Below are 6,160 nucleotides of genomic sequence, written 5' to 3'. Positions count from 1 at the left end.
AGGGGGGGAATCTGGGCTGGGGGGAAGATAGCTGGGAATGTGATAGGTAGATGAAGGTGGGGGTGAAGGTGATAGGTCAGAGAGAAGGGTGGAGTGGATAGATGGGAAGGCAGATGGACAGGTAGGACAGTTCAAGACGGTGATGCCAAGTTGGAAGGTTGGATCTGGGATAAGGTGGGGAGAGGGGAAATGAGGAAACTAGTAAAATCCACATTGATCCCCTGTGGTTGGAGGGTTCCAAGGTGGAAGATAAGGCTTTCTTCCTCCAGGCGTCAGGTGGCTAACGTTTGGCGATGGAGGAAGCCCAGGACTTGCATGAGTGGCGGAATGGGGAGGGGAGTTAAATATTCAGCCAGAGGGCGATGGGGTTGCTTAATGTGTGTGTCCCGGAGAGGTTCCCTGAAATGTTCCACAAGTTGACGTCCTGTCTCCCCAATGTAGAGGAGACCACATCAAGAGGAAAGAAGGTTACCACAGAGTACAAAGAGATCTTGATCAGATGGGCCAATGGGCCGAGGAATGGTAGATGGAGTTCAATTTAGATAAACATGAGCTGCTGCATTTCAGAAAGGTATATCAGGGTAGAATTTATACACTTAATGGTAAGGCCCTGGGGAGTGTTGCTGAACAAAGACCTTGAAGTGCAGGTTCATAGTTTCTTGAAAGTGGAGTTACAGGTAGATAGGATAGTGAAGAAGGTGTTTGGTATCCTCGCCTTTATTGGTCAGTGCATTGAGTATAGGAGTTCTGATGTCATGTTGTGGCTGTGCAGGACATACATAGGCTACTTCTGGAAAACTGCATTCAGTTCTTGTCTCCCTGCTATAGGAAAGATGTGGTGAAACTTGAAAAGGTTCAGAAAAGATTTACAAGGATGTCGCCAGGGTTGGAGGGTTTGAGATTTAGGAAGAGGCCAAATAGACTGGGACTATTTTCCCTGGAGCATTGGAGGCTGAGGAGTGACCTTATAGAGGTTTACAAAATAATGCGGAGCACGGATCGGGTAAATAGACAAAGTCTTTTTCCCCAGGCCAGGAGAGTCCAAAACTAGAGGGCATAATTTTAAGGTGAGAGGGGAAAGATTTAAAAAGGAGTTATGGGGAATCTTTTGACACAGAGGTGGTGCATGGATAGAATGAACTGCCAGAGGAAGTGGTGGAGGCTGATAGAATTGCAGCATTTAAAAGGCATCTGGATGGGTATATGAATAGGAAGGGTTTAGTGGGATATGGACTAAATGCTGGCCATGGGACTAAATTAATTTAAGATATCTGATCGGCATGGAAGAGTTGGACCAAAGGGTTTGTTTCCGTGCTGTGTATGTCTGTGACTCTAATTAATCACTGAAGCTTCACGCACATCCTGTAGGACACCTTTTTTCCTTGAGTATGGATAATAAAACTCTACTCCAAATGTAGTCTTGCTAAACTCCCATACAAATGCCATGAGACTTCCTTACCCATATATTATAAACCCCTACAGTAAATACCTTATCAAACATGCTAACGTTCTGTGTTCAGGCACATCCAAATTGTTCTGAACTAGTATTTTAATTGTTTCTAACCAATTTAAAAACATTCACATTTATATACTTTAAATCAAAGTGAATAACCAAAGAATTTTCTAAATATACTCTATTTCCAATTTCTTTCCACTCAGTTAGTTTATCTATATTCCTTTGTGTTCTCACAGCATACTTTTCCACCTCATTTGGATCATCATGACACTTGGATTCCTTACACTTGGACCTTTCATCATTATCATTAATATAAATCTGAACAGCTAAAACATAATTAACAAAGCATAATGTTTCTGCTTATTTTTAAGTCAAATTAAGGGATCATCCAAAAATCAACATTTTGACTTGTTTGTAGTTTGTTGTAATTTCAACAGCAAACTTATGCAGAGAATAACATTTTCATGTTCCACCAACAATTAGCATGCTGCAGAAGATGCTGAAAATTTCTTAGGAGTAATGAAGATGATGTTAACGGTTATGCAGTCACCATTATCACAAAATTCTGGCGAGCAACAATTAAACTTGTTGCAAGGCTTCTGAGAATTGCTGTTTCAGCATAAATACTGTTAAATTGCCATCCAGAGGACAGAATGCAGAACTGCATGTAACCCCAACTACTAGTAGATTCAGTGCGACCTCTTGCATTTCAATCTTTTAATTATGATCAAACTCTCTTTTCAGTCCATCCCCATCTCTTCCATTCCTCTGACTGACCCTTCTTCCAGCTACCAACCGGACTCATTTCTCCCAGCGACCAATCAGGTCGTACCCTCTAACTGTGTTCACCTGTCACTACCTCACCACTGAACACTTCTTCCCACCAAAACCCTTCCCCATCTCCAACCTCTTTATCTGCAGCTCACTTTACATGGGTCTCCAATCCTGAAGAAGGTTTACAACCGAACCATTGACTTCTCCACCTCCTGTTGTTGCTTGGCTTCCTCTGTTCTTCAAGCCTCCTGCTTGTCTTCCCTGGTTTCCTCCCACAGTCCAAGGATGTGCAGGCTAGGTGGATTGGCCATGTTAAATTGCCCCATAGTGTTCAGGAATGTGCAGGCTAGGTGGATTAGCCTCAGGAAAATGCAGGGTTTCAGGATTAGGGGCAGGGGTTTGGGTCTGGGTGGGATACTGTTTGGAGGGTAGGTGTGGACTCCACAGAAATCCTACAGTGTGGAAACAGGTCATTTGGCCCAAAGAGTCTCTGAAGAGCATTCCACCTGGATCCTTGCCCCTACCCTATCCCTGTAACCCTGCATTTCCCATGGCTAACCACCAAACCTATGCAACCCTGAACACTATGGGTAATTTAGCATGGCCAATCCACTTGCACATCTTTGCATTGTGGAAGGAAACCGGCGCACTCAGCAGAAACCCATATAGACAGGGGGAAAATGTGTAAACTCCACACAGTCTCCCAAATGTGGAATCAAACCCATGTCCCTGGTGCTGTGAGGCAGCAGTGCTAACCACTCAATGGGCTGAATGGCCTGCTTCTCCACTACATGGATTCTATAATCCTGTGAGGATGTTCTGCTAAATATTGATGAAACAGTGGCCTGGAATTACTTTGAATATTGTGTTTGACTTCAGGTAACTGGATATCAGGTCTTTGGAAATGGTACAGAAGAGATTTTATAAAATGGTACCAGGACTTCAGTTAAATATTTTGATAAAGTAAGTAAGGAGAAATATTTTCCAGTGATTACAGCATTCCAAACAAGAAGACACAGATTTAAGGCAACTGATAAACAAACCAGAAGCTACCTGAAATGTTTATTTAGACATGGAATGTGATCTGCCTAAATCCTTTAATATAATTACCCAGTTGTTATTTTTACATGCTTTAGTGGATTGTTGGGGGGACGGTATTTAGATTCTCCTTTCTAGGAAAGGTCTACAAGCAGGGCAGCCAATATCTTTGCCTGAGGGCTTTTTCTAGTGTTGTTGAGAGGAGATTAAATGAATTCACTCAGGACAGGAAATACAGTGCATCAGAATCAAAGAATCCCTACAGTGTGAAAGCAGGCCAGTCGGCCCATCAAATCCACATCAACCCTCCAAAGAGCATCCCATTCAGACTCACCTATTCCTGTAAAGTTGCATTTCTCATGGCTAATCCACCTAACCTGCACATCATTGGACGGTGGGAGGAAACTAGAATACCCAGAGGAAATCCACACAGACATGGGGACAATGTGCAAACTCCACACAGACAGTTACCTGAGGGTGGAATCAAACCCTGTTCCTTGGTGCTGTGAGGCAGCAGTGCTAACCACTGAGCTGCCTTGCTATTAGTTAATAGCAACACTGTATAAATTAGAAAATAAACAAAGGCAGAATGAGTTCAGCCATACTGTTTCACAAGGGAGTAAGAAGAGGCTGGATGTCCTCTATTTTATTGCCAGATTGACACATGGAACTGTGATGTGGTCATCACAGAGGCATGGTTGAGGGAGGAACAATACTGGCAACCTAAAATTCTGGGATATTGGATGTTCAGACAGGACAGGAGAAAGTGAGGACTGCAGATCCTGGAGATCAGAGTTCTGCAGTGGAATTGCTTCTCCTGAGAGCAGATACAGTGGAGGCGAAGGAATTGGGAGTAAGGGATAGCATTTTTACAGGACAGTCTGCTATGGGAGTTGGTGAATTTGAAGTAGATTTTCATGTTGAGTCAGTCACCGGAAATGAAGACGGAGAGGTCCAGGAAAGGGAGGGAGGTGTCCAAGATGGTCCAGGTGAACTCGAGGTCAGGGTGGAAGGTGTTCGTGAAGTTGATGAACTGTTCAACTTATCATGGAGGACGAGGTGGTGCCAATACAGTCATCAATGTAGCGGAGGAAAAGGTATAGAATAGTACCTGTGTAACTATGGAAGATTTCCAAGCTACCTTCCTCCCACCCCCACCCTCCTCCTATTTATTTCTCTCAGTCCCCACAGGCCTCTCCCCAAGAACCACAGAGGCCAAACTGACGACAGAGTAGCTGAACTAAGTGTCTCATAGGAACAAAAGATATCCAAGAGGGAAACTAACCAAGAAATATGAAACCAAGCAGGCTGAACAAGTTTCTATTCTGACTCAAGGTCACTGACGGCAAAAACTTTAACCACTCGCCACAACTACCTGAACCAGACACCGACAAATTCAATCAATCACCGACTCCATGGAATCATCAAGTCCTCAGTCACAACCTGAGGTGATTAATCCACTTGCAACAAAAAAAATCAGAGGTGAAGAAGGGTGCCACGGTGGCTCAGTGGTTAACAGTGTTGCCTCACAGTGCCAGGGACCCGGGTTCAATTCCAGTCTCAGGTGACTGTCTATGTGGAGTTTGCACATCCTCCCCATGTCTGCATGGGTTTGCTCCGGGTGCACAATCCAAAGATGTGCAGGTTAGGTGAACTGCCATGCTGAGTTGCCCTCATGTTCAGGGATGTGTAGGTGTAGGTGTGGGTGTATCAAGATGTATTAGTTAGGGGTAAATGTCAAGTAGTAGGTTCAGGGAATGTATTTGTGTGGGTTACTCTTCAGAGGGTCAGTCCGGACTTGTTGGGCCGAAGGGTCTGTTTCCACACTGTAGGGATTCTAAAATTGGGTACTCACCAGATAAGTCTAAAATGCACCTGACTGCTTCAGCGGACTCAACCCAAACAGGAGACAAACTCTTCATTCAGGCTTCAGGTATGGCAAGCCAAATGATAATTGGAACTTCAAAAACGCGTTCTGCGTGGTGAGCATAAATCCAGAAACCCTGAAGTTCTGACCTAGCTAGCAAGGAGGGGAAGGCAAGTAGTGCCAGTGCATTGGGACCCTATTGGTAGAGACTTTCACTAAGAATGTAAATTTAAACACCGTTTGTTTTCTGTGTGTCCGTAAATAGTGTCTAATAGTGGTAATCTTTTTACATAGTGTATATTTAACTAAAACAGGTGGTTATTTTATAAGGCGATAGTTGTGTTCTTGTGCAACCCCACATTACAGAGAAATTGCGCTTTAGAAACAGTGCTTTGGCAACATAATCGCATTAAAAGTTCGAGCTTTAGAAAGTGTCCCCAGTGTGTCAATTGTATTACAGCAAATTCACGTAAATAAAATGAGCATTATAGCAAAACAACCTGTAGTGTATTCCTGTGTATTCATTGTATTAACTTGTTAGGATTTACTAAGTTACCCATTTCTTGTATCATAATTACATTTTTGTACCTTAAATAAAGAGAGATACTTTCACGCTTAAACACCTGTCTATTGTCTCTTCATTTACATCTCCATACATAAGTAGAGTGTCCAGAACCATGGATCTGGGAGTGATTTGAACCATTTAAAGATCAGGAAAATAAATGATTGCAAATGAAAACCCTACATGTATTCATGGCATGCATGTTAGGTGAATTAGCCATGGGAAATTTGGGTTACGGGGATGGGGTGGGTCTTGGTAGGATGCTCTTTGGAGGGTCAGTGTGGACTTGATGGGCCAAATGACCTGCTACCACACTATAGGGATTCTATAATTCTATGACACAAAGGTTGGCTGGGTTGTTGACAGCGAAGCGGAAGGTGTTAGATTACAGGAGGATATACATGGATTGGGCAGATTAATGGCAGATGGAATTTAACCCAGCTAAATGGGATGTGATGCACTT

Source organism: Chiloscyllium plagiosum, chromosome 3 (genome assembly GCF_004010195.1).
Source record: "Chiloscyllium plagiosum isolate BGI_BamShark_2017 chromosome 3, ASM401019v2, whole genome shotgun sequence".
Classification (NCBI taxonomy): Eukaryota; Metazoa; Chordata; class Chondrichthyes; order Orectolobiformes; family Hemiscylliidae; genus Chiloscyllium; species Chiloscyllium plagiosum.
The sequence above is the reverse complement of the archived record's forward strand: the minus strand, read 5'-3'. Positions refer to the sequence as shown.